We start from the raw sequence: 18,285 nt of genomic DNA, 5'->3' as shown, positions 1-18,285 counted from the left end.
GTATGTTTGCATGGGTACTTATGCAATTAAGCTTGTATTTCCATTACTTGAGTCTTCAGCTCCCCTTCCCCCGCCATTCTTTTGTCTTCAGTATAATTTCCTGGTAGGATAAGGGAGGAAATGTTGACTTAAACAGACATATTTGCATCAGAAGTCCCAAAAGCATCAGTATAGGATACAGAGACATGCATCTGAGCCCAGGCTCCCTAATCACCAGCTCTATGGTGACCTTAAGGCAGCTGCTTAAGCTGTCAGAGCCTCCATTCCCTAGTTTTTAAGATAGGACAATAATATCTATCTTTCAAGGCTGTGATGAGACTGGAATGATAGAATACATGTAAGATGCTTAACATAAAGCCCGATGCATATAAAACACTTACAAAATAGTGGTTATTAGTAGTAGCTACAACAAGAAAAATCAACACGAAAACATCGACGGAGTACACACCACACACCAGATACTGTGCCAGCTGCCTTACATTCCTTATTTCATTTAATCTTGACAGTGAACCTGTGGTAAATGCATTGCCCTCATTAGAGATGAGGGGGAGACTATAAGAGGTTAAGAATAAACCAAAGTCACTCAATGCATAAGTGACTGATAGAATTAAGACTCAAATATTCTGATGCCAAGTCCAGAGCTCTCTTTCTCTCACCACTGCTCTAGGGCTGCCTTTATGATCCTGAGCTCTACCCTGCTAATGAAAGTGTGTGCACACACATTCACATGCACATGTGTGCACTCACTTTATTCTGAGAACAAACTTGGCCTTACAGCTCAGTATATAGACAGGATACACCTGGACAAGTATAATTTGCCTGTTTTTCCAAACTCTAGGTTCAGAGTCTGGCTCGCAGACAAGGTACAGATGGAAATCTTCCTGGACTCAGACCAAGAAGAGGAGAAAGGGTGGGAAAGGCTTGCCCCATGGCCTGTAGTAGCACTGAGTAAACCCAACTTAGACTGATGTTTGGAGAGTAGCTGGAGGAATCATGCCTTTGATAGCTGCTGGCTTGTCTAGCATTTTACCAAGTTCTTCAGCATCCACGCCCTCCTGGACTTTTCACAACAGTTTTATAGCTGAGGAAGTGGAGGCTCAGAGAGGTTCACGTTTTGCCCAAGGCCACATATTTAATTGATGATAGGACCTAGACAACAATCCCAGATCTCCTCTACACTTATCCAGTGCTTTTCTCATGACATGTGTTTGACTTCATGGGCGGCATTTACCCTTTCACAGTTCTGTTGGGAGCATGACTGTACCCCACAGATGTGTCAGAAGAGAATCAATATTTAACTGGACCTGTCCAGCCTTCAGCACTATACTATGAGCTGCAACAGATAAAAAGACATTAAAGTAGTCTTTGTTCTCAATACTCATTCATTCATTTACGTATTCATTCACTCATTCATTCTAAAAGTTCACCGGGTGCCAAGTTCTGTTAGGAGTTGGGGAATATTCTTCAAAGGGCTTAGTGTATAATGAAAGAAACAGATTCAAAAGTCAATTGTTCTGGTTCAATGCGAGAAGTTAAATTCAGAGTATGTGGGTGATGGGCATACCACTGATAGTACTTCACTTTGCCTGTGGGATATAGGAAAGCATCCCCAAAAGGGGCTGAGTGTGAAAGGATCCACAGGAGCTGAAGGAGTGGGATCTGCCACTGAAAGAGGCAGAACGGAGCATATTTCTTTCAGAGGACCACAGGTGATTCCATGCGGTCAAGACCAGGGAGGGCTGGGAGCAAAGCTGAGAGCTACACAGTATTCCTGCACAGGAGTTTAGACTTTCTCCTGCAGGTGGTGGAGAGATATTCTAAAACGGAAGAAGAGTAGCAATATGATCAGATTTGGTTAGAACGCTCACTGTAGTACAGGTGGGAAGAATGGAGTAACGGGGGAGGGACCAGTGAGGAGGCTGGTCGAGGTCAGGGGTGTGGCAGTGGGTGATGGCAATGAGAATGGGGAGAATTGCTCTGGCTAACACCTACTCACATTGAAGGGTCAGCATAGACAACAGCTCAGAGAAGGACCTTCAGTCTGGTTAGAAGCTCTTATGGCACCCTGAAAACATTCCCCCTCGAGCAGAGTTAGAGTTCAGTGGTGGTTAACAGCAATGGCGATGAAGCTGGTTCTTAAGACACTGCATCACACCTCCACTGTTAGCTTAGCTGTGTGACCTTGGACAAGTTGCTTTATTCACTCTGCTGCCTCAGTTTCCTTATCTATAAAGATAATAAGAGTACCTACCTCTTAGGGTTATTGTGCTTAAATCATTTAATGCATTTAAAGCACAGAGAACAGTGTCTGGCAGTGAGGAAATGTGCAGTGAAAGTGGGGTTTTAGCATCATTGCACCCATTCAGCGGAGGGTAAGGGTATGTTGCCGGGTGAACCTGACGAGTCTTGAGAGCTCCCTGGGGACAGGTATCCTCACATCCAGCAGAGAGCCTGGGACACAGCAGACTCTCAATGAGTATCTGCGGAATGGATTAAAGGTGAATGTTAACAACAAAGAGATATTTAGGAGTTAAATCATGCATCACTGGGGGAATGAGCAGACATTAGCGAGAGCGTTAGTGAGGAGAACGAATAATTTCTAAGGTTCTGTACAGGGGCAGGAAGGTGATGGTGCTATCATGGCTGAGATAGGGAATTTGAAAGAAGGAGCTGAATCAGAGGGATAAGTGGCTAACACATGCAAGATCCAATCTATAGGACCGAAAGAAGCTGAGGTTTGAACTCAGGTCATCTGAGTTCACATTCCATGAAGAGTTTATATAGCCTGCACGTCTATGCCTAGCACAGTACCTAATGCAGTAGGTACCCCCAATATAGATCAAATGAGTCGGCGAATGCTTGAATGAGTAGATGTCTTTGTAGATGCCAGGGTACCATGGTTGCTTTGATGTTCAATGATAAATAGACGTCTGTGTGAAGGTTAAAAAAAAGAAGAAAGAAGAAAAGTCACGATAAGATTTAAAAATGAAGACCTAGTAACCAATATTTTAAGTGAATGAAATGGGAGCCATCTTCCTTCTTTTTCCCTTTTTCTGACACATCGGGGCATTTTTTTATTCTCTCTAGCTTCATAACATACTCTTGCAAACTGCTAGGAAGGATGACTAAAACTACCCACCAGGAAGTTTTGCAAAGCCCAAGCCAAAAAAAAAAAAAAGCAACATCATGGAATCTAGGAACCTAGGAAAATGCCTGGTGACAAGGGGGGCCGGTTATACAGGCTCCTCTATGGATGATGCCAAGTTCAAGCACCACCCCTCAGACACAGGCTTAAGTGAAGCTGCTTGTGGGACCGGCAGCTGAGGAGCAGAGCAGAAAAAACTGTCTGCAATGGTTCGTATCTGGAATTGATAAGCTCTCCCTCAGCACAAGTTGGATAGTAGAGTAGTAATCATAACTATACTAAGAATGCCTATAATTTATCAAATGTAACTGGTAAGTGCTTTACAAACACAATTTCATTTAAACATCGTCAATTCCTGCAAGAAACATGCTGTTATCCCCATGCGAAAGATGGGGACACTTAGCCTTGGAGAAGTTAGGTCACCTGACCAAAGTCAGGTGCAAGTGAGGGCTCAGAATCTGAAGCCCAGCTTCCCTGACTCCAAAGCCCATGATGCCAACCCTCTCCACACGTGGTTTTTCTCCATGAGTCCTTTATGCTGGGGCTGTGCAGTTTAACTTCATCCAAGCGAGTCTCATTGAGCCACGAAGCTTACGTTCTAACTCCAGGTATGACAAAGCAAGAGTGTCCCCACTGAGAGGCCCTTCATCAGTCCAAAAGAATCAGAGAGGTGTTGTGCAAGCATCTAAAAACACAGGTTCAGAGAACTGGGTCCAGATATTGACATTATCACTTACTAACTGTTGAGGCTTCCCCTGATCACTTAAACTCTTTGGGCCTCTATTAGTTTCTTAGTTTTCACCCACCCCACCCTTACCCCTGTTTTGGAATAGAAAATAAAAGGGTGTGTCTAAGTGATTTCTCAAACGGTTTGAAAAACTGATTTTTTTTGTTTGTTTCAACATTTGTACCTTTTCTAATATAAACTTTTGTTATCAAAAAGTAATACATACTGGGGAGCCTGGGTGGCTCAGTCGGTTAAGCATCTGAGTCTTGATTTCAGGTCAGGTAGTGATCTCAGGGTCGTGAGATCGGGCCCTGGACTGGTTCCAAGCTTGGCGTGGAGCCAGCTTGGTATTCTCTTTCTCTTCCTCCCTCGGCCCCTCCCAACCTCGCTCTCTCTCTCCCTCTCTAAAAAAATATAATAATACATGCTTACTAAAGAAAAAACATAATCATTCAAAACAAAAGTAATACATAATTGTTCCAGAAGGATACAGAAGAATGAAAATAGTTCCAATTCTTTTGAGTGCAAATGGAATCACTATACAAATTCTGAGTTTAAAGGACTATCAAAGAGGCTTGCTCCAGCTTTAACATTTAACAATAGCAATAAAAAGTCATGTTTGGGCACTTTTTGTCACTCCCTAAACATTTCTAAATTATTTCTTGACTTTCCTTTTGAAGACTTCTGTATTCACATCTAACTGTTCAGTGTTCTCGTCTAAAGACTTACCAAGTTCCTATAAAGGCTTTTTTATTCTTTTGATTAGATAAAATAAAGCAAAACAAAAACCTTGTAGAGAATATTTTTTTTCCAAAATAATGCACTCCACAACCTCTTGTTAAGAACTGACTGTGCCCAGGACTGTGCAGGGAGATACCCAGAATGCAGCGTGATCCTGGGTATGGAGGCCCAGTGTCTAGTGGGAGAAGTGAAGGAAGGTCAGTACACAATGCCCTGAGCGTGCACACATGAGCTATTAATTCTGTCACAGAGGAGGGAACAAAGGCTGAGTCTGAAAGAGGGGACTGATGTCCAACAGATGACACAGCCTTAGAAAAGCAACCACATAGGCAAGCTCTAGCTTGGTTAGCCAGTGCTAGAGTGACATATGATTTATCTTCCACACTGGGGTACCTGATAATGGAAGGGGAAGTACTGATAATTATGTCAGGATACTGGGTGAAAACCAGAATTTCCTGGGCAAATGAGATCAGATGATCACCTTACTTCATGCTAATATTTTGTTGTGAAAAATGGTGCTCTGAACTGGGTGTTATATGCAACTGAGGAATCACTAAATTCTACCTCTGAATCTAATAATACACTACCTGTTAATTAAATTGAATTTCAATTAAAAAAAAAAGAAAAAGAAAAGAAAAAAATGGGGCTCTGAATCTCATTCTTTACACATTGAAACCTGTGATGAAAATGGCATGTTCAGAATGCCCCAGGGAAGGCTTCCCCACCCTGGCCAACTTCCTGAACAACTTGTAGAGGTTCCCCTAACAATGCCTTTCAGTCCTGCTGTGAGAATCTAGCATAACATCAACACAGCAAACAAACTGTTCAAACTAAAAAAGCACATTCTTGTACCGTCCTTAAATTAGTGCCGTAGTAATGTAAGACTTTCCAAACCACATTGATATTCAGCCTTCGGAGTTTGGGGTTTTCCACAATGCTTTGGGGAGCCAGTCAGAGCTCTAACTCTCAATGTTTCCAGTTGATGTTCCTTGATTTGTTTATTTTTGTATTTAGTTATAATTCCAAAGAGGCAACGATTTTCTCTGTGCAGGGACTATTTGGAAAAGTCTTGGGAGTGGAAGAGGAAATTCAAAACCTTTTAAAACAAGACTGGTGTCATCTAGATGTGACATCTGCGGGTGTGCTGTGAGGCAGAAGGAATAGCATGTGCAAAGGCACGGGGCAGGAACAAGCATGGAGTATCCAGGGAAGTGTGTGGAATTCTCTGGCTAGGAATGAACCTGGGAATATGGTGGAAGAGACAAAGGATGGGTTGAGACTAGATAGCAAAGGGCTTTGAATGCCACCCCAAGGAGTATAGACTTCATCATCTTGGAATTGATGAGTCTCTGGAGCTATTCAAGCAGGACATTTGTTTCTGGAAAGAGAGGAAATCAAACAAAGCCAGGGAAAAGCAGTCATCCTGGATCCAATCTCCCCCTTCAGGTTTGCAGGCCTGATTTGCTCCAAACTTTTTGTTAATGTGTTCCCTGACTCACTGTACCTCAAACACCATCCCCAAAGGAAGGCATCTCAATTCTATCTGATTACAGATAGAAATCTCTGATGTTTTGAGTTCAGCCCAATCCCAACCTAGGCATTCCCCAGCTCTACTCCCAGATGCGACTCTGTGGATGACGGGTCTGGGCCAGGCCCAGAGAGGTGAGAGTGGAGGGCTTCTGTCTTCTGACCACCTTCTTGGAAACTGTACCCAATGACTTTCCTTGGGGGAATTTATAATCCTCATTCCCTCAATTCTCCACCCAATCATGTCTGCCTGGGGACCAAGTCCAAAGTCATGAAGCTAATGTGAAAATGGCAGCTGTATACTTTTCAGCTACTTGGGATGCTTAATAAATGGACCGACTTGAAAGATAAAAGTCTCATTGTCCCCAGAGGTATTTGAACAGGCATGCTCTGAAGAGGTTTCTTTCAGACAGTAGGGAATTGGAGTCTGACAAATGAGGATTCTACTCCCTGTCCAACTACTTACAACCTCTGACCCTCTGTTATCTCAGCTATAAAATAGGGATCATAATAATTCCTTCTTTAGAGGGTTCTTGAGGAAAAAAGAAAAAGCAAAAAAATAAGATCATGATGTCACTTGGCCCAATGCCAGGTGCTAGTATGTGCTCAGTAATAGCTGGCAATCACCATGGTTAGCCCAGGCATCTACCACTGGGTGAGCTTCGTGCTTCCAATGGTGACCCAGTCATTTATTTCTGAGTATGACCTCCACCCTGGAACATGACACAGGATAAGTCCAATAGGCAAAGAACTGGTCATCAATACCAATGAATAACACCCATCAAAGACCATCTAGCTATGGGAGCCAAACTTCCTGTTTTGCGGAAGGAAAAATAAATCCAGAAAGAGGAATTACAAGCCCACCATTAAGCTACAGATAGATTCTTGATGAGACCTTAGGTCTCCTGGTGCTTCCTACCACGTTCAGAAGTGTTCTTTTAATGTCTTGTTTTCTGTTAATAAGCAACATTCAGGACTTCTGGTGATCCTATCTTCCTTATAGATCCTAACTCATTCAATCCTTACAGCAACCTCAGGAGGCTGATCTTACTGTTCATCTCCATTTTACGGATAAAGGAAGTGAGAGAGAGGTTCAGTCACTTAGTCAAGCCTCACTGCCAGCCAGCAGTAAAGCCAAGATTTGACCCTGGGCTTGGAAATCTGGGTCCTTTAGCACAACCACATACTGACCCTCCTAAAATGAGAAAAAGGGTATAATGTCTGCCTCAGAAGAGCACACTCCCTGGAGGAGAGACACAGCCCGCCAGAGTATAGAGTCACATGCTGCAGGCACCAGGCTACCGAAAGAGGGAGGGTTTAGCTCTGCAAGGGGAGGAGGGAGAGAATTAGGAAAGTTGCCTGGAGGAGGTGGCCTTTAGCCGGTTTCCAGAGCTGGCGTACTTTCCTCTAAGCTGCTGAGGGTAGGGGTGAGGGAAGGCATTCCCTGCAGGTAGAGGCATCTTTGCTGAGACGGAAGGTGTGAAGTGGTGGGTCTTCAGGGGTACCATGAAGGAGGGAGGCCGGGACACCAGACGCTAACTCAGTGTGTGACATGGGCAAGTTACTTAACCTACAGAAACCTCAACTTCCTCTTCTGTAGAACGGGGATAATAACGCCTGCCTTGTGAAGCTGTGTGAATATTAAGTGAGATCATGTGTATACACTTCTCGACCCAGTGTTGTTCCTCTTTCTTTATTTACCTATTATAAAACTATTTGCCTCAGTAGAAAATTTTAATTGAGCCCATTTTTTTACACTTATGCTCACAGTAGCATTAGTAATAATCCTGAGTGGGTTATTAGTCATTCGTAATAACAATATAATTAATGATAATGTTAATTGCCATTGATGGAGGGCACTAAGTACTTAATATGTATAATCTATATTTATCTAATCTACTCCTCAGAACATATCTTAAAGATAAGTATCATTACCCCCATTTTTTCAGTGACATTAAGAAATTTACACAAAGGTCACCAGCTAGGAAGTAGCAGGACTGGTTTTCAGACCCAGGTCTGTCTGTCCAGAAAAATGTCCGACAGACAGAGAATGCCCTGTGTTTTGAGTTCATGTTGGTCTTGGCAATGTCCCTCAGCCTCTTTCTCAGAAAGAAAACAAACATTCAAAGAGGTTTGCTAACGTGTTAGAACAAGAACGCCCTAGTGAGAGAGGGAAGAGGCCCGCTGAGGCAGGGAGATGCGTCCATATTTGGAGGGTGGGGTTGGGGCGGCCCCTCAGCCTCTTCTCCCCAAGCCAAGAGGTCCTGGAGAAAGCCTGGCTTGAACTGGAAGCTTGAGCTGCCCAGAAGTCATGGCATCTTGGCAGGTCAGCGTGTGCCTTCTCAGGCTTCAGGGGGTTCTGGGAATCCAGGGGTGTCCTGCCTGCCAGTGGAGACTTGGCAGGACTGCCAAGGAGGCTGCATGCCGGTAAACCAGCCCTTCCCCCATGGGTGGCTCCCAGGCAGCAGGGAGTTAATCTGCTATCTGCTGGGAAGGCTTCCAGAACCCTCCTCCCCGCCTGTGTTTGCTCAGGGCTGGGCGCTTCAGAAACTGAAACCGGCAGGACACCAGGCCCAGCCAGCCCTCATGGGATCCTGCCTGGGTTTACCTTCTATGGGGAGGATCAGAGGGCTGGGCGGAGCAGAGTCTGGAGCCTGGGCAGGGCCTGCGGATGTGGCAGGCCTGGCTCCCTTCGGCCTCCTCCCCAGGAGTTACCCCCACCCACGCCGCCACCACCACCCGGGACCAGGTCCAAGGCCCCGGAGAAGCACATGGGCAGACGAGCCAGGGTGGCTTGAATTCTGGCCCTGCCCCTCACCACCTCTGAGACACGGAGTAAACCACTAAACTTCAGTTTCAGTTTCTTTCACCGTGAAATGGGGGTAGATAATGCCTGGCCTTTGGATTCAGTCACGTATGTGCCGTGCCTAACACATAAGCACTCGGTACATGGTCACTGTACTGATATCCTTGTCACTATTACTGCCGTGGTTGTGAAAATGGGTTGGGCAGCCTGCTTTGTGAGGTAGGAGGTTCTCATCGCTCGAGGAGTTCAAGCACAAGCTGAGTGGATGGGGAAGAAGAAAAAAAACAGAACAGGAAGGGATTCACACGCACCATACCCACATACTGACCCAGTCATTTCGGAATCACCTGGGAAGCCCAAGCACCACCTCAGACCCCCTGAAACAGAACCCCCGGAGGCAAGCTCTTCCAAAAGCACGGCTTCATTTTATAAACCGCTGGGCCAATAATTTCTACATTTTTCATCTTCAAAAGACCCTATTGTTATTCCCTCCTATCCTATCAATTAAATAGTGTAAGATATTTTATTGACCAAACCAGATTTGTTAACTCATAATTAATTCATTTACTTACTACATAAGTTATGTACCAAAGGCCCGGAGTTCATTCCACAAATAATCATTCACTCAACAAATATTGATTGAGTAACTACTGTGTCCCAGGCACCGTGCTGTGTACCAGGGGACAGCGGAGAAAAAGGTGGACACGAGCTCTGTGCTCCTGGGCTTCCCAGTCTGGAAAGGCAATGCAGAGAATGAACAAGGATTCTACAACTGACATTGAAGCCAAGAGAATCTCGCTGAGTGTAAGACACCCAATATTCTACAGAACAGAGATGTGGTTCATCAACAGCAAATAACGTTGACGCGTCATTATAGAGAAAGGATGCCGTTCCTCAGCGTGTGCGCACACATACGCGCATGCGCTCACGGCGCCATGATGATTTTTTATGAATCCCAAGAGGTCCAGGGTCCTTGAATCAAGAACAGCTAAGGCCTTATGAGGAAAGGAAGACCCTTTGGACCTAATTCCTTCTTTTGTGGCCAGTCTCATTGCCTGTGACACGCATGAAGAACTACTGGCCAGTGGCCCCAAACACCCTGAGCAGAGTCGCGAACAGGGTGGGTTCCGAAGCCAGGCTGCCTGGGGTTGAATCCCAGTTTGATTCCTTACCAGCTGTGCGATCAAGGGCAAGTTATTGTGAGAGCACAGACACACAGGCTAGACCTCTATGTGCCTGTGAATAATAGTACCTACTCAGAGAGTTCTTATGGGGTTACAGAGACAGTACTGAAAGTCGTGCTAGGCAGGCGTCGATATCTGAGCTGCTATTATCCTATACTACTTTTTGCCTTTGATGGTCTCTCTGCCGCAAGTACCCCCCTCCCTTTTTCTATCTGGGGAGCTTATAGTTATTGGTGCAATGTCCCCTCCTCTCTAGAGCCTTCCTTCCTTACTTCAGCAGGAAGCATGATGCTTTTTCCTCTGGGTTCCTATAGCTCTTTATACATACCTCTTGGAGCCCCTCTAGCACTGCGACCATGTTTCTCATTGTTGATGAGGTGTTTTCCTTCCTCTCTGGATTATGGGTTCTGAAAAGTCAGGGCCCCATTTTGTACATCTTTTTTTTTCTTTTTTTTAAGGATTGTATTTATTTATTTGAGAGAGTGAGTGAGAGAGAGAGCACGAGCATGGGCGGGGAGCAGAGGAGAGGGAGAAGCAGACTCCCCACTGAGCAGGCCGCCAATCCCAGGACCCTGGGATCATGACCCAAGCCAAAAGCAGACGCTTAACTGACTGAGCCCACATCTTTTCATCTCTAGGGACAAGACAGTCCCTGGGATAGAATAAACACTTACCACTATCTGTCGAACTAATGAAGGATGGACGAGGGCTGGACATGACGTGCCCAAGATCACAGAATTCTAATCTGCAGTTAGTTTACGTTGGGAGAAGTGCTTTCCTGAGCTTCTGGTTTCTCATCTGGAAAGCAGATCTGATAATAATGGTACCTGTGTTTTGGGGTTGGGGAGTTAAATGAAGCGCAAACAGGGCAATGTTTGAGTATGAGCTCTAGAATCAGATTGCTTGAGTTCAAGTCCCAGATCCACTACTCATAAGCTGTGTGATGTCTGACATGTTCTCAACCCTCCTGTTCCCAGAGAAGACAGATCTCAAACCCAAAAGAACATATCAACATTACGGGCCATTCAGAGAAAGAATTAAAGGAGATACTCTTTATAAAGTCACCAGTGCCTGGCACAAGGTAGGTATTCAGTAAATAAATACTGGTTCCTTCCCCTAGCTTTCTCAACCCTGTAGACCCTGGACTCTGAAAGCCTGAAACAGCTGCTCAAATGCCACATTTTGCTCCGAGTGACTAATGTCCCTTAAGCCAAGGTTGGAAAGCTGACTCCAGAACTAAGCTTACATTCAAGAGCTGAATTAGATGCAGGGAATGTGGCTGCCCCGTTTATTTAATTAATAAGGAAACTTTGGGAAAGGGGACAATTTAAAATCAACAAGCATGCCAAGGAAATTAAAAAGCAAGAGCTAGCCCACAATTTCATATGTGGGTTTCATATGTCATGGGAATAGTCCCCTATGTAAAGACATGAATAATGGGATCATCCAAACCCAAGTTAATGTTTTACAAACTGCAAGACTGACGACTGGCATTCTGTTTTGGGAGCAAATTAACCAATTAATCAGTGTACCACATTGTAACAATTCTCGAATTTCCTACTGCTTTATCATAACATTTTCTAATAAACTCATTATTCAAAATTCTCTAGTGGTCACATGTCTATTACTAAGCCAAAGGGTATGGAAGAGAAAGAAGTCATTTTCATTTTAGACCTAGAATCCCGTCGCACTGTCACACCAATTGTCCCAAAGCTCCTTCTGTTGATGGGATTTAGAAGAGGCTGACAGGAGGGTGTCCAGGACCCTGGGAGCTGAGGCTGTCAGCAGCAGTTGAGTTCAGAGAGGAAATTCAAGAGGGCAGGGGTCTCAACAGACCTGAGGGATGAGCGGCACAGTGGGGCAGGGGGAGGGCAAGAATCTTATTAGCAAAACCAGCTGCCTGCCAAGTAGGGCGTGGTCTGATTCTGCAGAAAAGAGAGAATTGTAGCTGTTTTAACCTCAGGCCTCTAAGGAGGGGGAAGAAAGTGGGGCAGGGGATGCAGGGGAGACAACTCCACTCCCTATTCCCCAAGCACACTCCACCTACATATTCCACCCTGATCTTTCTTAACCTAAGCCTACTTCTCCAGACCTTGAGTCAGGTCAGACACCTGCTCCAAAAACTGTTCCTAATCTCTCCAAATTGGGAAAGAATCTCTCTCTTCTTCCCCCTATGCCCAAGGAAATTTGTGTCTCCGTTTTAAAACTTCTCTGAGTTCTTTATGATATGCCTGCCAAACTCCTTCATTCTTTTTTCCCCTCTTATCTTCCTCTTTTTAAATAGCCTTATGGTGGTGTCATTGACATGCAATAGCTGTGGGGATTCGAAGTGCTCGATTCCATAGGTAAGGACCTGAGAACCATTAGCACCACTAATAGAGTGAACACATCCATTATCTCATTAGTTTCCTCGTGGCTCCCTTCTCCCAACAAACACCCAGCTGCTTTCTGTCACCCTACATCGGCTTGCATGTCACATGGTTTTATATAAATGGAATGATAGAGTATATACCCTTTTTTGAGTGGTTTCACTCCCTGAGCACAATTACGTTGAGAGGCATTTATGCGACCTCCACTCCTCCCTGAAATGTGGGCTTCTCTGAGGAGAAACAGGGCACAGCCAGAGCATGAAGCTCGATGCTGGGCCCACAGGAAGACCCATGGTGGGAGGCACTGTGGTGTGATGGACAGATCTCTCTAGACTCGGCGTCAGAATATGCGTGGATCTCATGCAGAGTCATGCCCAGACTTGACCAGCCAGGTAGCCAGGGACGAGTCACTTATAATCCGAGCCTCAGTTTCCTCATTTGTAAATTGGGGTGATGCTAAACCTCCCCACTCTGGGGAGAGCTCTGTGAGTCTCCACTGAGCCCGGAGATAAAGTGCTCTGTAAACTGTGAAAGGTCAGTCCGGGGCCAGGATTAGGCCTGAATCAAGCCAGCAGCACACTGGGAACGCCCCAGCTCCCAGCGCTATTTAAAGGCCTGCATGCATTTCTTTCTGGGGAAGCTGCACGGATTGGCAATTCCTCACAGAAATGGCCAATAAGGGTTATGCCTGGTGGCCTAAGCTTGGCCCAGTCACCAAAACTTCAAGGATTCTCTTCCCTCAACCTCCCTGCTTCCTTTGAATAGGCTGTGTTTATTGACAAGGTCGCCCTCCCTCCAGAGAGCTGCATGTGACCAGAGGATACCTCCTCTGGCCTGGAGCCTGCAGATAAGGGCAGCCCATCTGCTGGGGGCTCCAAGGCCTGAGGGAATGGGAACTGGGCAGACAAGGGGAGCAGAGAGGGAGCCTGCCAGGCCTGGCTGCAGCTTCCTTTGGCCAGGACTGACAGAGGGGGGTGAGGTGAGGAGGGAGAGGGAAATTGTTGTCTCAGGTTGGAAACTGACTGGACCTATCAACTCACACCAGATTTGAGGACACTTCCTATGTCCCCCTCCCCCACCCCCAATGAACTGAATTTCTTATTCGATGCTGCTTAGGGAAAAAAGGTGGGGTCAGCTGCTAGGGCAGGGACAGGGAGACTCCAGAGCTAGCCCAGCTAGGGGAAGCCACTCTCCCTCCCCCAGGCCGGCTGTCCTCAGGTACAGCTACCCTTTGTTGAATACCTGCTCTGCATTTTCGCTATGCTTTACAGTGTAACCTTCAAAGCCATACTGAGGGGGGGAGTGTGCTTCCTCTCATTTTACAGCTGATGAAGGTGAAATCATGGGTCCAAGGTCACCTAGGATGTGAGCCAGAATTTGAACTCAGTGATGTCTGACAACGGAATCCATGTTCTTTTGAGAATTGAGGACAGTGATTCCCAAGGAATGAACATAAATAAATAATTTCCTGATGATGATCTGTGAACATGTCTCTGTCATAAAGACCCCATGGCACAGTTTTGTGTCTAAAAGGTTCTGAGAAATCTTAGTGTTAAGGAACTCAGTTGTTTTTTTTTTCACCAAGAATTTCCCTTATTAAAGCAATCGCCAATCTCTTTTCCTATAAAACATCTATTCATGTTCCTCAGAGCAAGTGCTCCTCAGAGCCTTGTGTGAGAATCACAGCTGAGTCAGAACTGGAGGGATTACAGGGTTTATCCACCTTACTCGAATGAGTGCATGAACAACACCTTTTATTAGCATCTCCCGTGATGAGAGACTTATTACCTGCGAAGACAGCTTGCTCCATTCTTGCACAAAGTCGGTGGTCAAAGAGCACTGCCCGACAGAAAGAGACCGCAAGCCACGTGTGTAATTCTAGATTTTCCAGAAGCCACAGGGAAAAAAAGGAGAAAAAGAACAGGTACAATTCATTTTAATAACATCTAATTAATTAACACAATGGATCTAAGAATATTATTTCAACATGGAGTCAGTAAGAAAGTGGTTAATGGGATATTTTTTCTTTTTTAAATTAAGTCTTTGAAATCCAGACTAGCCACATTTCAAGTGTTCAAAGGCCACATGTGGCTAGTATCCAGCACATTGGATGGCACATGGTTAGAAGACTCTTCTTAGGCCACGCTAAACTCTTCCTGTTTGGGCCTCTTTCCCCATGGTTCTCAGATTCAAGGGCTTGGTCTAAAGATCCAGAACTTCTCCACCTGAGGATGTGTTCTGTTTGGGCTACTTGTTTGCACAGGGGCAACAAGTGTCCCCCGTCACGGAGCTCAACCCTCTGGCAGTGGTCTACTCAGGTCTGTCTCCCCCTTTAAGAAGGCTTTCCAAACTTCAAAATGCTATATAAATAAAAGGCCTTATTCTCCTAACTCTTAGTGGGGCAGACTTAGAGTCACCCAGGATTTTTAGTGGTCTCATTACATGGTTATGCTATATTGAGCCCACAGGCAGCTGCTAATACTGTGTCTGACCCGGGGCTACTCCTTTCTGCTCCCTGCGCCTCAGTTTTCCCATCTGTCAAATAACAGATTTAAGATTTCTATGATTCAGACCCATTCTGCCTCTTCTTATCCACACCCCTCTTTGCCTACCTACTAAATTTCGCTTGAAACTAGGTCTTACTGCGAATTTCAGGAATAGTTATATCCTCCCAGATACCATAATAATAAGCATTTTTTGAACATTTCTCACGTGTCAGGCACTTTGCTAAGAGCCTTATAAATAGTATCTCATTTAGTCCTCTTCACACCTGACTGAAGTCAACACTGCCATGATTCCCTTTTATAATTGCAGAAACTGAGGCATCAAGTGGCTGAGTCATAGGTCCCACACCCAATAAAGGGAACAGCTGGAGATTCCAGCCCAGGGGCCTTCTCCCAGTTTCTGAATCCAGGCTGTGAATGCAGGCCCAGACCATGGACCTGAGTGAGGCTCAGGCCTCGGACTACAACAGAGGGAACAAGGGCCCAGGACATAAAACAAGCTTTTTGCTTTCTATTGTTGTTGCTGCCGCTGCTAAAACCCACAGTGTCCTCCTCCTGTTTTGCCGAGGAAGGAAATACTGTTATACTTTCCTTGCTAAGGAAATCCTACTCTTCACAAGTCAACTTTCTTCCCATCCCCTTGACCTTTCAGGAAAGGGCCCGAGGCCCCTGGAAAGGCTCTGGAGGAGACCTGAGAGCTCAGTGTGCCCTGTCCAGGGCAGGGGTATTTTTAGAGCAGGCCGCACTGTTTACAAGGAAGCCAGTCCCCTGAGCCTGCCCTCTCCCTACAGGCCCCACCTGCCACCGGGCTCCTTCTGGCCCTTCCTTCCTCTCTCTCCTGGCTGCTCCTTTCCTGCCCTCTCTGTCAGCATGTGGGCTCCATCAGCACATGGGTGCACTGTCACCACTGCCCTGGGAGATAACTGAGCAAAGCCACAGCCCAGGGCACGGAATGCCCTCTGGAAGGGCCAGCTGTGACCTGACACTGCAAAACGACAAGAAGCTGCCACCAGTTGAGAAAAAGGCCCTGGCAGCTGGCGACAGACTGGAAATCCTGTAAATGGGCTCAGCTGTGCTGCCAGTGCTACGGTGTGCCAGGTGCTTTCAACTGTGACGAGTCACTTACCCTCCTCGGCCTCCCTCGGTGTAGCTGGAGAGTGAGGAGGGCTTGAAGAGGTGGGGGGCTCTGCGTTCTGCGACTGAATGTCTGAGCCTCCTCCGCTGTTAGGTGCGAATGCTTGGGCCTACCTCGTGGAGGTGGCGGTAGGTGTTAAATAGGATAATGGAGGAAAAGCCTCCGTACACAGTAGGCATGCGAGCCATAGGGCCTCCATAATGATTTTCATATCTCCTGCATTTCACACAGAGTCTAGCACTAAGGAAGCTCTCCACCAAGGGAGGCTTACCTTTATTCCTGTAGCTCAGTATTCTTTCACATCCAAGTCTGTACAGAACCTCTCCCCCCAACTAGGCACTTTTTAAAATTAAGTATTCATTCCTCTTGCCCAGCACCCCTGTACCGCTGTGGTTCAAGAGTCTTCCAGCAGAAGCCTCTTGTCTGAGTCACAGTTCTGTGGCTTTCCAGGGCAGGCTGTCCACCTGTCCCCTCACCCTACTGGCTCTTGAGACCCTGGACCCAGCCCAGGGAACCAGTTTTCTCAGGGTCTGCCCCTAAGCTAGCGGAGCTGGGAGGGGGAGCTTGACCCAGGCAGCCTAGCTCCTACCCAGGCTTCCAAGGATGTGGGTGTGGAGATTACACGGCCTCCAGGCTCAGAGGAAGTGCCCTCCGTCCTCTGTGCTGAGGGCAAGCTGGACTTCTCCAGCAGTTGCTAGAGATCCAGGAGTTGTTATTAGAGGCAGTTAAATTCCTACCATGAATCCTCCCCCTGCCTCCTCCGCTCCCCGTCCTGTGTCCCACTTACCCTCCCCAGCCCTTTTCCTTCCTCTCCTCCACTTCCTCCTCTTCCTCATACCCATCCTCCTCCTCCCCACGCTTCCCCACACTTGTGCTTTTGACCCAGGTGACTGCCTACTATATTCCTAAGGGGAAGCATCAGTGACAGGGTGAGGGGTTGACTTCTCTTTGTAGTCCTGAGCCTCTCCTTCTCAGAGTCCTTCCAGAAAGATGTCCTAGGACCTCTAGTGTGCCAACTAGAGGCTTGGTCAGGTGCTAACACCAGGGGCTAGTTAGCCTGGGACCCAGGCAGCATTCCTGGTTGTTGGGCAAGTTGCATATTAAAATGCACCTTCTCTACTGTCTCGAAGTCCTGCATTCACACTTTTTCCAGTGTATTCCCCCTTCCGGCTCCACTAGCTTAGGGACAGACCCTGAGAAGACCGGTAATACAATGTGTTACCTTAACCTTAATGAGGAGTTGACATTTTTGGAGAACGTTATTATGGAAAGAGGTATCTTTCCTTCTCTCACCGTCCCCCACTCCCTGGACAAAAGAGAGAACATGTTTCACAGGACAAAAGCCTGAGTGTAGGGGTTGGTTCGGGCAAGAGCGAATGGCAGGAGAAGAGGCTGTGGGTGCTTACGGGACAAACCCCACCAGCAGCCACCGCTGGGAGCCATTGCTCCCCGCCATTGTGCGCCAGGGCCTGACTGCAGCCAGGCTGTAAGAACAGCAGCAGCGAGACTTCTCGGGAAATGCTGACAACTTTTCTTGCCCCACTGAACCCCCTCAATCCCTAATCCCTGACCTTAGAGACCCTGCGGGGATGTGCTCCCTCCCAACTCTCTTCCCCACCCACCTTCTGTTTCTTACTCACCGGGTGGCCTTCGACACGTCCTTTAGCTTCCGTGGTTGTGTTTTTCTCATCTGTAAATCAGAGAAAGTGCGTGTGCATGTGTGCGTGTGAGCACACACACACTCACCGAGGATTGTTAGGAAGCTTAAATCAATAAGACACTGTGGAAGGAAGCCCTTTTGGAAAGCACAGGCCGTTCTCTGTCCCCCTCGGCCTCAGGGGCTCTTCCCGCCGCCAGAGGGGAAACGCTCCCTGGAAAGCACCGTGCACGTGCACGTGCCTCCGCAGACGCGGGATCGCGCCCTTCCCACTTCCGGGTTGACTTCCAGGGCAACTGCTGTGGGCATGCGGCGGGACAGGCAGTTCCCTGTGACGTGCCCTGTCACCAGGCTGATGTCCCACGGAGCATGCACGAGCTCCGTGACTGACCTCAAGGACCAGCGGGGCCTCTGCCCTGGATGGGGCATGTCAGGGGTGCAGACCGGCCGGGGCAAGGGCTTCTGACCTATCGGCTGCCGCTCACAGATA

The 18,285-nt window shown here is 46.9% G+C and overlaps 1 long non-coding RNA gene across 2 annotated transcripts in view; it reads right to left on the bottom strand.

The window, feature by feature from the left end:
• LOC109489303 overlaps positions 1 to 18,022 on the bottom strand; it is a 146,230-nt gene extending 128,208 nt beyond the window's left edge. For both annotated transcript variants that reach the window (XR_004623184.1, XR_004623185.1), the window contains exons 1-2: positions 17,779 to 18,022; positions 14,288 to 14,377 (exon numbers count right to left, since the gene is read on the bottom strand). This is a non-coding gene — a long non-coding RNA (uncharacterized LOC109489303). The remainder of the gene's footprint in view (positions 1 to 14,287; positions 14,378 to 17,778) is intronic.
• Between the last annotated feature and the right edge of the window lie 263 nt (positions 18,023 to 18,285).

This window comes from Ailuropoda melanoleuca, chromosome 2 (assembly GCF_002007445.2).
Source record: "Ailuropoda melanoleuca isolate Jingjing chromosome 2, ASM200744v2, whole genome shotgun sequence".
Taxonomy (NCBI): Eukaryota; Metazoa; Chordata; class Mammalia; order Carnivora; family Ursidae; genus Ailuropoda; species Ailuropoda melanoleuca.
Note: the sequence above shows the minus strand (reverse complement) of the source record. Positions and strands in the feature narration are given on the sequence as shown.